This window comes from Eumetopias jubatus, unplaced genomic scaffold, assembly GCF_037043125.1.
Source record: "Eumetopias jubatus isolate StellerSeaLion01/CBP00866 unplaced genomic scaffold, mEumJub1_p1.0 scaffold_17, whole genome shotgun sequence".
NCBI classification, from domain to species: Eukaryota; Metazoa; Chordata; class Mammalia; order Carnivora; family Otariidae; genus Eumetopias; species Eumetopias jubatus.
The window spans coordinates 52,730,001-52,745,873 of NW_028274823.1; the positions used below are offsets into that span (position 1 = coordinate 52,730,001).

Consider the following 15,873-nt stretch of genomic DNA (forward strand, 5'->3'; position numbering starts at 1 on the left):
AGCAAAGGACTGGGACCCTCACCCAGGGTCCCACATATTTCCCAAACCATGGCATACACATATCAGTGGGACACAAGGGGAGTTCTGCTGGTAGATAAGCGTGTCAAATGTTCATACTTCCGTGGTTACTTGCATGGATATTAGGAAAACATAAAGCTAGCATAGGCACCCTGGGATTTTTCTAGATCTTATTGCTTAGTCCAAGACTAAGAGAATAAGATAGTAAGCAGTGTTACGGTAGACTAGAGTTGCAGGAAAATGTTAAGGAAATAAAGGTACACAAGGGGCAGATATTGTAAAGCAGGAAATGTTGCTACGGGAATGGCTGACATCTGGGCTTCACTGTGCTTCACTCCACCGCCTCCCTGTGATGGGGGAGTACAAACCTAGTGCCCACGAGCCAAGGATGATGGAGGATGAGGCACCGTGGCTCGGTTACAACAGCCACAAACCCTCACTTTGGAGAAATCTGGGATTCTGAGCCCACCTCTGTTTCACCGGGAGATTTAAGCCCAACACTGGAGTTTGGAATTATGTAGAGACTTACCGAACCAATATGTGGAGAGAAGTAAAGGAACAGTGGTCATCAAGCCATTCAGAAAAGAGAAGAAGGAAGCGAGCCAGGCCAGGCCGTAACAGCATCTTGGAGGCCAGCAGGTAAAGTCTATTTGATGGTCACCCTCTACCTCACTAGCAAGGTGCAGATGTAGAAAGAAAAAGCCCTCTCCTGGTGTCTGCATGACTATTCATCTACGTATACCTCACTTACACAACTTAGAAGTCCTAAATACAGGTTCTAAACCATATTCACAAACAGAAAGCTCATTTTCCATAAATGTAAAATGTATTTCTAAAGATGCATTTTCATCATTTCTAATTGATCAAATGGCTGTGATCCAAACCCTTTACTTGTCTGGTACCCTGCAGCTCGGCCCCCACCTAATTTGTACAATAAGTAATGTTTGCTATTCGATGAAATTAATAATAATTATGTACTAGTAGTAGCAATATAAACAACAGCAGCGAATCCTTGAGAGCTTATTATGTTTTAGGCACTGTGCCAAATGCTTTACGTGTCATGGCATCTCACTTTACTTCTTACCATACCACTGTGAGTTAGGTACAGCCATTTTCCCCATTTTACAGATAAGGAAACTGAGGCTTAAAGAGGTTACGGTAACCTGACCAGGGGTACAAGATAGTAAGTGCTAAAACTAGGATTCAAACATGGGGTCTTCTAACTCCTGATCAGGTGCCCTTAACCAGGATCCCATCTGGCCTCTACAAATGAAAGTTTACTGAGAACCTTCCCTATACATATATATATATATGCATATTTACAGCAGCAATGGTTTCTACAGATATCTGACTTATGGTCCTAGAACTGCCCTCCTAATTCCACTGTTTTGATCATTTTCTGGATGCAAAGAAGTTTTGCTTAAATCCAGACCAGTTCGCCTAAGAGCAGATTTTCCAAAATGAACAAAACATAAGGCTATGTCAACAGAGGCTGGCTTGAAATTAACTTTCACACTGATATAAAGAAAGCTAATTAGTTCAGTCTAGCCAATATGTGATTTTATTAAACGTTAGAAACTAAATGAATGTTTTAAAATAAATAAAAGAAAATACTTCCTGTCTATCCCGGCCCCCCAATTTTTTCCCTCTGCATGGTGTGTTAGTTGGATGCTTCCCAAAAGAAGGGATAGAACATCCAATTCTTCAGAGTCCAGCAACATAGTTTCCACATAATAGATATAAATAATGAACACAGAGCTACATTAATTTTAATTCATGTTAAATATGGTTTCTGGGTTGAGTTTATTTGTAATACATTCCTTCTCTGCGCTATTTCACTCCTCCCCACCATGTCACTGTTTAGCTTGAAATTTCACAATATGGAAAAAAAAAACCCAAATCCAATCCTAATTATCTCATGCAGGATCATAAAAATAACATTAATAAAATGTGGTAAATATCAGTGGTGATCATTACCAGGCCCGCATCACCAGAAAATGAAATGCAGCACCCCAAAGCAAGAAGGATTAAAGCAAGCCTGCCACCAATAAACATACACATTTTAGCATATTTGCTCTGTAAGCAGATTTAATGGTAATAATAAAGTTGCCTTTAATCTGAACTGGACAAAAATTTCAAACGTGCATGGATGTGCATAGAACCTCTTACACCTGTATAGTGCTTTATATTTTTCAAAGCAATGTCACATCCACTATTTCATTTCTGTATCCCTATCACCCTCACTCGAAGGCAGATATAACGGGACTCATTCCACCCGACAACTGAGGTTGAAAGGACAAAGACGTGACCTTCCCGGATTCACCTAGTGAGTCCACACACCGGGGTCGGTACCCAAGCCCCTGGCACCCAGATCTGTCACCTTCTCATGCAAATACCCTCACTTCTGGATAAACCATTCTGGCACAGTGACAAGAAGGACTCCTTACTCATTGTATGGAAACATAAAGGACAAAACACAATTAGTAAGAATAAGAGATAAATAAGGTGTCTTACCAGGAACCGAAGAAAAGAAACAAAGCAGCTGTTATCCAGCAGTTAATGATGTAAGAAATGAGCAACACTCTCTGCACAGCTTTGTTCTACAGCAAGGGTCCCCAATACATTCATGCAGGTATGATGGTTAGAAAAAAACACATTAGGTAAGGTCAGATGTGGAGAACTTGACTGGCCAGTGTGTGACTCTACTGTTATACACTTGATTGGTATAAATGAGACCCTCGGTATCAGGATGCCAGAGTAAAAAGTAAACTTTGGTTCCTGTTATAAAATGCCTGATATGTAAAATTTTAATACACTTAAGGAAATTCAAGTACATTATCAACTATTGACAGGTACTTACGTCTGTAAGAGGATAAGCAAAAGACATTAGCCTAAATAAATAAATAGATATAACAGCATGTATGCTGGGCTCTAATGAATTAATTCCCTAATTGGTCTTCCCTGAATCCCACAGCAGTCTCCATTAAGTTTTCATCTACAATCCATACATCAATAACAGGATGTTTCTATATCTAAGTCTATGGGCCAGCCATTTACATGGCCTTGAGTACCCCTTAAGAAATAAGAATAAACAGCGGGCAAGTTGCAGTTTAGAGAAAATAAAAGCCACGTTGCTGCACAAGGAGTAGTGTTCAAAAATGTAGGCCCAGGGCTTGGTACAGTGCTTTGATCAATAAACATGGTTTTGAGTGAGTGTACTTCTCTGGGGTTAAATGATGCAGAATGGAAGAATAGAAGGGCCTTACAAAAACTCTGGAATTAGTTACTTAGCTACTTTTCTAGGACAAAAATTAGTTTATCATTGGGGTTTAAAAAACTGGTTGAGGTCATTTGCTAGACCTCCATCCCTTTAGGCAGCCTATGTGCTTGGGACTGTGCCCACCGACATAGGTTCCTAATGTTGACATTTGAGAATTCTGATCCTGAAGATCATGTAGTCCAGAGGGTCTCAAACTTAAGTGTGCTCCAGAACCATCTAGAAGAATTGATAAAACATAAACTTCTGAGCCCCATCTCCAGAGTTTTGATGCAGTAGGTCTGGGGTAGGCCCTGAGAATTTTCATTCTGATAAGATCCTGGGTGAAGCTGATGTTGCTAGTCTAGGGACCCCACCTCGAAAGCCACTGCTCTAGTCCAACACCCACATTTTAGGGGAGCAAGACCCTAGGCTCAGAGAAGGGAAATGATTGCTCTCAGGACCAGTCTTCAGTGGCTCTTTTCCTACTGCCTGGTGGATCCTTTCAGTTATGAACTGAATTGTACCCCAGTACGTCAGAAAGTGGACTTATTTGGAAAGAGGGTTGCTGTAGATGTAACTGGTTTAGATGAGGTCATTATAGTGGACCTTAATCCAATGTGACTGGTGTCCCTATAAAAAGAAAAAAATTGGGGGGCATCTGGGTGGTTCAGTCAGTTAAGCAGAGGACTCTTGATAGCAGCTCAGGTCTTGATCTCAGGGTCCTGAGTTCAAGCCCCATGTTGGGCTCCAAGCTGGGTGTAGAGCCCACTTAAAAAAGAAAAGAAAAAATTGGAAACAGACATATACACAGGGAGAATGCTGTGTAAACATGAAGGCAGAGACAGGGGTGATGCATCCATTTATCTACAAGCCCAAGAATGCCAAAGATGGTCAATAGGCAAACCACCAGAAGCCAGGGGAAAGGCATGGAACATGTTTTCCTTCACAGTCTGCAGAGGAACCCACCCAGTCGACACCTTGATCCCAAATTTTTCTCTCCAGAACCATGAGAGAATAAATTTCTGTTGTTTGATCCACCCAGGTTGGGGTATTTTGTGATGGCAGTGCTGACCAATGAATACCCCTTTATAGGAGACCATTAGAATGAAGATCCATACTCACCTGAGGGGATGTTATGAAGCAGTCCAGCCCTGTCTCTCTCTGACCTCCAAGGAGAATTTTCTACACCCCTCAACTGAGAACCAAAGGCTCTCTTGTCCTTCAAAGTTTGTGCCCAGGACTTGGCTCTACTAGGGGTGTGTACACAGCGATAAGCCCTCATTAGAACCGGGTGGCAATAGGTCTTAGGGACCTTTCAACGGGTTCACATCCTGAGCTGGTGCTTCTACTTGTGGGGCTTTCGACTAAAGAAACCAAAATCCATGCAGGGGGAATACATGTACCTGCAGATTGAGTAATAGCAAAACAAAATGAAACAAAACCTTGCTGTAAGGATATTATATAGTCATTAAAGTACTTTTCATTAGGAGTATATAATTATATGGAAAATGTGCATGCTATAAAATCAAGAGAAAAGTAGAATATAAAATACTCTATATTAAAAAAGTGGAAAGAAATACATCAAAATATTAAGAGTCTTTAATTTGGGGGCTGGCAAGACTATTGGGACTGTTTTTCTTCTCTCTGCTTTTTATTTAAAGAGCATTATTGCCATAATAGAGAAGTATCTTGGGGGTGAGGGATCACATCCTAAGATTCACAACTTGCCTTTGCTCATCTTGGCTCCACTGTTCCTTGCCATCCTCACACAATGCCACCAAAACTCTGCCAAAGGTTTGACAAATTTGCCCCCACATGGAGGAAGGGCCTTTTCTGGGTTGGAAAGTAGGTTTATCTCCTAAAATCTGATTAAAATCACTTTCTGCCCCCATTGCAGAAAACTCCAGTAAGAAGGACTGAAATTTTGCACAGAAGGTTTTCTCTCTTTTCTGTTCCTCGTGCCTGAGGTGGGTTTCTGCCATCCAACCTTTCCAAATGTTTCTTCCATGAAGAACAATACCCACATTTATCATCCTTTATCTCTTCAGCTGCTTTCTTTCCTCTAACCGGATTTTTTCCCCCTTAAAAAAAATTTTCTTAAACACCAGTGCTTAAAATTATTCCTTTTTTATATTGCCCAAAATTTACTAGCTGGAGATTGACATGAGTTAAAACATGTCCTCTTTTAAGTAAGACGATCCATGAGGAATTTGTAGTGATCAGATATTCGCACCTTAGGACGGATTAAGTCGAGAGCTCTGTTTGCCTTCTAATATCCAGCTAAGACAATTAAATTGAAGAACTGAAGTTCTGAATGGATGATGAATGAAGGTGAGTTTGCAGCATGTGGGCATCATAAAGAAAGGGCACTGGCCCGGGTGGGGCATTTGGTATGTGAAAAACAGAGCCGTCGAGGACAGGGAAGAGAGAAGGTGATGATGGAAATCTAGCAAGGGCAACTGAAACCTCATCAGGGTTTTTGCTGCATGGCTCCCAGGAGTAGCCTTAATTCACTTATTATTTTGCAAAGAGAGAATTTCCGCTGTAGCTTTTACCTAATACTCAAAGTAAACAGAAGCACCAAAACAATTTTTAAATTGCATGACTAACATTTGCTCTTAGGCAGGCAGGGTCTTGGGACTGCTTTGATAATATTGATCATTAACAAGTTACACATGAATTGCATGAAATTAGTCATTTTCCATGTATAAGCAAACATATGTATATTATGTGTGTGTGTGCACGCATCCTCAGCTGACCCTTGAACAATATGGGCTTGAACTGGGAGGGTCTGCTTATATGTGGATACTTTTTTGATCAATATAGTACAGTACTATACATGTATTTTCTCTTCCTTACGATTTTAATGTTTTCTCTAGCTTACCTTACTGTAAGAATATATCATATAGGACATATAAAATACAAAATGTGGATTAATCAATCGTTTATGTTATTGTTAAGGCTTCTAGTCAAGAGCAGGCTAGTAGTGTTTAACTAGTAGTTAACTAGTTTAACTAGTATTTTAAAAACTCCCTAAGTTTTTAGGGAGTCAAAAGCTCTATGGAAGTTGTCAACTTCATGGGGAGTTGGTGCCTCTAACGCCCACGTGGTTCAAAGGTCAAGTGCATGTGCATGCGTTTGTCTTTGTGTGTGAAAGAAGCTTTCCTAATGACTTAGCTGAGTTCTGAACCTGGTAAGGAATTCAGAGAGGTAGCAAACTCCCTTGAATTACATGCAGTAACATGCATGTGTGTGCACCGGTTTCTGGGCAGAGGGTCTATCGCTCTGACCACATTCTCAGAGGGCAGGAGTTACCGTGCTAGAGACAGACGTTCTGAATCAAACACATGCAGTGCCAGGCTCCAAGCTATCACATGCACGCCCCCAGCTTCTTCCACCAAGAAGAGGGAAGCTAGGACTGCGCTGGCCGAACACGGCCCTCTTCCCACATGGGGTGAGGCGGCAGCAGCAGGCTTGCCATGGCTGGGACCTGCTCCCTGCACCCTAACAAGTTTCCCTGGGAACAGTGGGGGAAACGGGCTGGGGAGGGGAATCTGGCAGGGTTTTGATCCCTGGGAAGCAAACAAGCTGCCGATGTTCTCACATTTTCCACCTACTCCTCAAGGCAGCTCCATTTTCTCTCCCAATCTGCTGCCAGTTATACAATCCAGTGGCGAGTTCCAGCTACTGCCCTCTTAGTTTCTTGAATATGAAGTTTCATTTCACAAAACTCCAGTTATGAAAAAATGTTTTTAAAAATTAAAGCTCTACATTTATTAGAGAAAAATGAATAGGCTTTTTAGCCAGCACTTTTTGGGCATGCTCTTGGCCCGGGACACATTTCCTAGCTTCAGGGGAAGGTTAACAGTCACTGATGTATAAACAATAAGCCAAAACCCACACAAAGGCCTGCAATGATAAATTCACACTCTTGTGACTTTTCTAAGGCAGGAATATGAGTGAACACATTTTATAATGTTTCTAACACAGTAACTGGGAAATGGAATTCACCAGAATACCCCATTCCCAAACCATCCCAGTTAGGAATGATACACCTAGTTAGAGACCCATTCAACTCCAGCTTAATTTAACATTTGCTCTCAGCAAGGGAAGATGTGACAAAGGGAGCCAGGATCTGCCATGGGCAAGAAACCAAGGCGTCCCTTACGCCAGCCCTTGGGATTGTTGCACACCCACCTGCCCTCCTACTTCCGTGCCTCTCCCCTCCGTGCACCTGAAGCAGCCGCAGCCCTGTAAACGCACTTCCATCACCAGCACCGTGGCTGGCTACAGTTTTCAGTTTATAAACCTGTAACTCTGATACCATCTCCTTTCTGCCCTCTGCACAAGCCCATAAACATCCCCAGCTCTGGCTCATGACGGGTTCTTTCCTCTAATGGAAGCTCCCTCCTGGATATCCCAAAAGAGAAAGATGTGTCTGGTAAGTGGGAGAGGTCAAACCTGAGCACAGCTATTTATTACATATACTGCAACCAGATGGATCTAACACATCCATCAAAGCCCTCGTCATCCTCATCACATTAGCTTCTTATAAAAGCCTCCTGCTCTTTCCCCTCACAGTCCAGCCCTGCCGCTTCTCCCCTCCTCTCTCTGTCTCCCTCTCGCTCTCTCCCTCTCATGCACTTTCAGGAAAATGAACCCTCTCTAACCCCATTGCTGCTCTCCTTAAATCATGGCTACCCATCACTCCGTGGCTATTTTTAAACTTTACTTTTATCAATACTCATCCTGTAGCTCAGGGAGATATTAAAACTGTACTGGGGCAAGGAAGGGCGTTTCTGACACTTGCTCCTTCATTCATCAGTTCCTCATAGGCCCGTTGGTGACAATGAAAAGATTTCACAATACCGTGCAGCAGAAACTCATTCTCCTGCTCATCCATCATGCTCAACCTAGCCGCAGTTCTACTGACCTAATCTGCAATGCCTCGGTACTCACTGGAGATTTCTTAAAGGCACCCTTCATTGTTGTCTGTAACAAAGAACAGGTCTGGGCCATTCGATAAGGAGGCTAAATGGTGCAAGGATTAATGAAATAGTCCTGCATCCCCTCCAGTCCTGGGTTCGAAGACTGCGTGGCAGGTGTAGCCAAGCATCCTCTCTCAGGCTGAACTCCGTGTGGCCCACTCATGGCTCAGCTCAAGGTGCTCCAAATACAAAGAACACTGCCTGGGGCACAAAAGAATGAAGGGCCCCAAACTGTGGGCTCTGTCACCCATCCATTTCTTCATTCGTTTGCTGATATGTTCCTTCATTTAGCAGACACTTTTTAAGCATCTATTATCCTCTAAATTCTAGCATAAACATGGGGGTCGTAAAGGTGAGAAGTATAAATGCTGGCTGCAAGGAACTCATTGCTTAGTGGAAGGGAAGGCAAAAAAAAAGCCAAGATTCAGCCATAGCTGCTCTGGCCGACTGCTAACTGTCCCCTGTATTCCGCACCAACCCCCCCCCCCACCCCGTATTTATTTCAGTTACAGAATGCCCTGTGAATTGTAGCAGGGTACAATTCACAGGGACTACATCTCCCAGTTCCCCTTCAGCGTGGAGGCACCACGTGACTAAGACAAAGCTAATGGAATATTGGCAAAGTGGTGTGTGCACAGTTGATGTCGTAACCTGGAAAACGAAGCTGGCTATGCTTCATGCTGCCTCCCCTCTTCCCATGGGATGGAGCAGATTTAAGTTGCTGGTGAGCCAGATTTGGCCATGAAGACAAGGACAGCTAGCTAAGGAATGGCAGAGCAACCAGGAAGAAGGAGCCTAGGTGCCCGAATGACCTCAGGGAGTGGAAATACTGCTTGTATCAGATGACCCTGCACTGGCTATGGCAGTGACCCAAGCCCCGGTGGCAGGTCTAGACATGTGTGAAGAAGGGGGCCTCAGACACCCAATTCCCACTTTGACCTGCAGAGGCTTCTGAATGAAGCCTAGAGGGGAAAAAAAAAAGGCTGCCCTAAAGGTCCCTATGTGTTTTGCTGCTGACATCAGCCCATTTAAATGCCCAGAATGAGGACAAATGAGAGGCAATTCAGAGACCCCAACAGACAAACACAATAAGCACTCCTGATTGATTTAAGTTCACAGATCATTTACCCCTAACCCTCCAGCTTGTTCCTTGCTAACCAAAACAAACCCTCTCTAGAATGTTCTTAACAGTCCACACTCTTCATTCAGTTAGCTACTCACATATTCTTCCAACTGGTCCCCATTTCAGGTCTCTGTCCTCTCTCTGGAATGAAAACATAAGCTCCCCAAGGGTAAGAATTGCCTCTTTAGCAGCTCTCTCACACAGAGCTAAGCAAAGGGCTCAAGCAAGCCATAGGCACTCAAAAACTGTGAGGCAACTTATAGAGAAATGGGACACCAAAGAAATGCTATAAGACTGGATAAATTTTGTGAAAACAAAACAGTAGTGCTGCAAATGACATCTGAGGTGCTCTGGCTTAGAGCCCCCATTACACACAGAAAGAGAGAGCTCCAAGACAGGCGAATGCAGAGAACAAAGTCTCATAGCTAGTCAGTGGCAAAGATGCTACAAAAATAGGGTCTCCTATGTTCTTTCTGCTATAGCAAAATACCAAGTTGGGCCAGAAACAAAAGCAAAGCCAGGTTACAAATACCAAGGGCACCTACTCTCACCACTTTTGGTCCAGCCCAAGACCTTCAACCTACTATCTAACAGCAAATTCCAGTTGAGAGCCCAGGGGCATGTGAGTCAGTAGATAGTGGAGACATGTATGGAGTAGAGAGGCTGAGACACATGAGTAGCATAATTTTAATCTACGTCAGGCTCTCCACCCACTCTCTCAGATTCTAATCAAGGGGTACCTTAGAAACTTTAAACTTTAAAAGGCACCAATTCCTCCAGCCCATCACAAGGCCAAAATTCCAATTTCTACTTTTCCAAGGAAAATATCCCTATCTTATAACTAATGTGTAATACACAAAAATGTTATATTTAAAATTATTTGAATCTAATGTGCCACTGATTTTACTATCCCATGATTTTATGTACCACTAAGAAAAACAGAACTATTAAACTGAAACATAATGTTTTCCATCACTTTGAATTTTTATTTTATACTTATTAAAATAGTTCTTTTAGACTAATTTAGACATAGATTTTTATCACTCACGTGTGTGTGTGTATATATAAATATGGAATACACAGCATAAGGTTTCCAAAAACTGCCTCTTTGGAATCAATTTTCACCTCAGAGTTGATTGATGTTTGTGTTTTCCATGCAAAATACCCTCTTCTCTGTCAGTCAAGAGTATAACTGATGCAGCCACCAACATGCATTCTTCAAGTTTTGATACTGGCATGTTCTCAATCTTACCAGGAAATGTCAACAAAAGGTTTTCAGACAATGACCAGAGTTATAGTCTTTCCTCAAATGGTCCTTCAGTAGCTTGTTGACTAAACGTTACAGCCCAGGGGAGTCTCAAAGATAACTGCCGAGGAGGGCCCAGCTTAGGCAGAGACAAATACGCCATGACAGACCCTGGTCACAGCTTTCTTCCATAAGATGCCGTAATATGGCGAGATTCATCCCTATCTCAGAAATTTGAGAATGTGAAAAAAACATACATCTTAACAACATGAAACTCGGCGTTACTTTTGGTGGGCATTTATTGCATTATCTTCCCAGAACTGCATTCCCTTCTTTCGGGGCTGTCCCTGAACTTGTGGAGGGATACACCTTGGCTCCTGGCCACAGAAATGGATGCAGGACTCCAATCCTAGGACTGCATTTACCTGCCACTGCCACCCACCCAGCCCCCTCACCTCAGTTGGATGTGACACTCAGGATATCTATCACAAGGCCAAAATCAGGGTGTCAGTCAGGCTGGACTATTACCCAGAGATTCCGGGGTGGGGGGACATCACCTTCCAAGTTCACTCAGAAAAAATCCAGTTCCTTGCAGTTACAGATCTGATGTCCCTGATTCCTTCCGGGCTGCCTGCTGGGATGTACTTTCTGCCTCTTGAAGCTGCCCAGATACCTTCTCACAGGAGCTCCTCCATCATCAAGCCAGAATGTCAAACCCCTCTCCCGCTCCATCAAATGTCTACGGCATCCCTTTCTTCTACCAACTGAAGAAAGGTCTATGCTTTTAAGGACTGTATGATTAGGCTCGGCCCACATGGATAATCCCATTTTTAAAGGCCTACTTTTAGGATAATCCCTTTTTTTAAAGGTCTACATTACACCACAACACAATCATGGCAATGACAGCACATTCACAATTCTCAGGGCTAGGGCCATTTTTAGAATTCTACCTACAACCTTTTTAGAATTCTGGGAACTATGAGAGTGACCTAAGTAGTCTTCCAATAAAATCCTTTATTCTCTTACGCTAGGTCAAGTTGGATTTCTGAGCCCTAATACACTATTAAATTAAGTAGAGCTAAAGACTAATGACATCAAGAGTGACCTGACTCATTTTGACCAATAGGTAGCAGATAGCACTGTTCTTAAATTAATCTAAATAAAGCTAATTCCAATTCCAATTGGGCACATAGGCCCTTCAGGAACTAGATGAACAACAGTGAAAACGCAGGAAGATTACAGCAGTGCCTCAAGCATTTGAACAGGAAGCGGGATGTTGCCTACCCATCTTCACACAGGGCTAGCAGAGATAAGAGCCCAGAGCCCCTAAAAGACAATTTCCTTAAAAAAAAAAAAAAAAAAAAAAAAAAATCCAAGATCCATGTTTTAAATCCTACACATAATGGGAAAAGGAACCTTCTAAGCCTTTTGTCCTAATTAATAACTTCAGGGTATTTGGCTCAGAATATCCTAATTGGATTGCTATAAAATGATCTTTGTTCTGCCATCTGATACATTCAGTGAGGCCTCCTCCGCTCACCCGAGTATCCCTCACCCACCTTGTCTTGCCAAAATGGTTCCCATATTCTTTGCGACGTGTGATCAGAGAGGGAGCGGAAGAGAGGAAAAAGGAGAGAACACAAACGTGTCTGAAGAAAACCATTTCAGAATTTTTCTTCAACACTTATCTCCAAAATGGCCCATTTGATTCATGAACATCTCTAATGTATATCATCAGTGACTGAAGGAGTTTTTTTATATGATTTTTGACAATTTAACAAGTCCTCCTGACAAATTAAATGGTTGTGTTGACAACTTAACTGTACTGCCAATCAATATTTTCAATTACTTTCATTGTCATTCAGAAAAAATACAACACGAGGTCACACAGTGGTAAAACCAAGGGAAAAAAATAAAACGAGAAGCGGTTGGTGGGGAGCAGGCGGGGGGCAGAGAGGAAGCAAACTTTAAGGCACAACACACCATCATCCGCTCTGGGCCTAGGGGACCCCAGGTTTCTGAGACATGTCTGGAAAATGGCACTTCCCTTGGGGTGACTCTCTGACTCTACAATGGAGATTTTTCCCTTCCTACAAGCTATTTAAAAGTCATTAGATGTGAGCCACGGACACACAGCATTTTATTAAAAGGCCCTCCTTTCAGGCATTTGCCAAGCCACTGCCTGTGCATCTTCAGTCCTCCAGACAGGCCCTCCAGGACCCGCAGGTAACGTTTCACAGCCTTTTCCAGGGGTCGATTGGTCAGTCTGAAAAATTCAAGTCTGAGAACGCCAAGGCAGAGGTCAACCTTCTTAAGCTTTTCAAAGGGGTAGCAGCAAATCAATATTTTCAAATGTGTATTTATCATGCGGGAAGAGAGGTTACCCATGGAGAGCAGAACAAACACAGAAATATTCCAGTTTTTTACTGTCCAGAGAGTAGAAATGGAAAAAGATGATCTGGGGGTTAAAGGCAGATTTCAAAAATGATGATTTTTTTTTTTTTTTTTTTAATGATCGCTCAGAGTAAAGAATTTAAAAGGGATTATTCAGCGATAGGCCCAGCTCTCAAGTCATGGAGAATGCTGTGGCAGTGTCCCAAGTCCTTGTGACTTCTGGCCACTGCATCGCTTAGAGGTTGTTGCCTGACCATGAGAAAAGAACATAAAGCCCTTCTCTCTTCAGCTCTGCCTCACCGGAGTAGCTGTCTGTACTGTTCTTCCCCTGCCACAGGCTGTCCTCCCACCTCCTTGGGCCCTGAGACTCACCTCCTCCAGGCAGTATTCTCTGATTGCCCTGGCTCAGCATGCTCCCTCACTTTCCCAGCTTTCCTGGTATTTACTGTCTGCACCGCCCCCCATACCCGTTTAGCTCTGAATCATTTAGTGTCTTGTATTATTATCTAAATGGTCCACATACTAAGCACTTTAGAAATATTTACTTAATCTCCTTAGTGAACTTAAGTACCCTTGGGAAAGGACAATGTCAGCCTTCTCAGGACCTCTCACCATAAACGATGCAAGGGTGGCAGGAAAGTCACTGCCAAGGCTAACGCCAGATGATGGGTAGCAGCTTCCAGGAATGACGTGTTGAGCTAGACTCACAGAGGATATGAGGCCTCACTGAGGGAGAGCGCTGTGAGAGAGCCGGTGGTGTCTGTCTTGGGCATGGAATCAGGAAGTGGTGATGTCTGTGTCTTTTCCCCTATTCCTGGACAAAACACTGATGGGTTTTATGCAGTGAGTTCTCAATAAAAAGCTAGCTTAAAGAACTAAGTCATTTACCAGGCATTAGCACTCAACAACTCAGGAATCATTAGTCTGTCACCAAACTCTAACTTCATTTATTCATTCAACAAAAGTCACCAGGCCATCACTGTGTGCAAGGGGCAGTGTCAGGCGGTAGAGAGGCAGAGTCCAGCAAGACACGGCCCTGGCCCTCAAGGGGCTCACCAGCCTGTGAGCGTAAGAGACAAGTGAACAGTATTATTAGTAATAATGCAGCAGCTAGTCCCCAAGGAGGACTATGTTTCAATTTGGGGAAGCAGGAAACACTTCCCGGGGGTGATGGCTGGCATTGATACTGGGCCCTGAACGTTAAGAGAATTTAATGAGCAGAGATGAGAAGAATGAACATCGCAGGAGAATAAACACAGAATGTTGGCTTAGCCCTCAAGGACTCTGCAGTCTAGAGGGAAAGAGAAGGCAAGGATGAACAAAGTAGGAAATGGAAGAGATCAATGGTCAATTGCTGTCAGAGCTCTGCGGCCAGATCAGTGTCTTAGAAAGACCAGCACTGAACCAATGAGTAGGGTATGTTCAAGGGGATGGAAGCCGAAGGCACAAACTAGCTGAGGTGCCATTACAAAGGTTGAGGGAGGAACTGATGAGGGCCTTGGCCAGGGCAATGGCTAAAGGGAGGGAAAGAAGGGGACACCCATGACAACTCTATTGGCAAAGGGTTCCGAGTGCCTGGTGACTGGACAGATGTGAGGACGGAGGAAGGGTGATGAGGCCAGCCTGTGAAGGCTACAGTTACCCATACACATGGCTAAGCAGGGAGGATAGCATCTGGATCCACTTATAAATTTCAGCATCATAGCAAGGGCTTTTCTAGATTCCTACCTCTAGATGCTGTGATGATTCAGGAGACCCTTTCCTGCAACACTGAAGGACATCTAGAGTTCTCTAGGCTTTAAGGCAGAGAATTCCCGTTGCCAAGAAAAAGTGTTAAGACCAACATACAACAGACTTGATAGTGTCCAGATATCTTGGGACAGGGGAGGAAGAACTCTCCAAAAGGCACAAGAAAAGGGAGGTGAATGGATTCACTTCAGCACACAGCACCTGCATATCAGAATACACAGTTCCTCAGAAAGCAAGTTTCTCTGTCGGTAAATACAGACACATTTAGAGGCCATTACCTCCCTAAGGTAGGTCATCTCAAGATCCAAATCCAGGTCTCCAAAGGGGAAACTCATAACACTGGGGCTTTCTGAGGGGCCATTGTTATCAAGATTGGAGAGGGTGGGCTAGAAGATAGCTCTATTCCATTCTCCATACTCCTTCCCCAACTTACACCCTGCAGCCTGGCCCTGACCCTCTCTTCCAAGAGAACTAGATGAGCTCATCATCTTCCCAAATCCAGAACCTGTCCACTATACTAAGAAGCATAGTTCTGTCCCCTGGGACTCTCTGAGCTTGTTTCCATCCTTTTAAGACTTTTACCGAGAAGCCCTCGAGGCTCAAACATTACAAAGCTTTGTCGAACCAATCACTTGATTGCACAGTGTGAAGAAAAATTGACAAGCTACATAACAGAGGCCCCGATTTATGTGTTCTCAGGAGAGGTGCCTAACAAAACAATGTCCCACTGATCACCAACCTCTTTAGCAAGTGGCCAGCTGTCTCTGGTGTTGCCAGACACTCCCCCTAAACACACACACACACACACACACACACACACAAAACATTCCCTTAATGGCTTTTCTCTGTAGAATGAACAAACATTCCCTTAGTCCTCACACTAATATAATGCTAGCAATTAAAAAAAGAAACAAGAAGCAGAATTTGGTACATTCCCATCAAGATACATACACACACACTTTAAACAAACAGAAAAAAAAAAAAAAAAAAGGAGAAGACAAAGCAGCCAGGAATTGAAGTTTATATAGAGAAAAGCAGGGTTCTCGAAACCAGTTCTATGCTTGTGTTACTGAAAAACCAATGGATTTGGCTCAGT

At 43.3% G+C, this 15,873-nt stretch overlaps 1 protein-coding gene across 1 annotated transcript in view; it reads right to left on the minus strand.

The window, feature by feature from the left end:
* LRMDA (leucine rich melanocyte differentiation associated) overlaps positions 1-15,873 on the minus strand; it is a 1,122,731-nt gene that overhangs the window by 588,277 nt on the left and 518,581 nt on the right. The window lies entirely within an intron of this gene.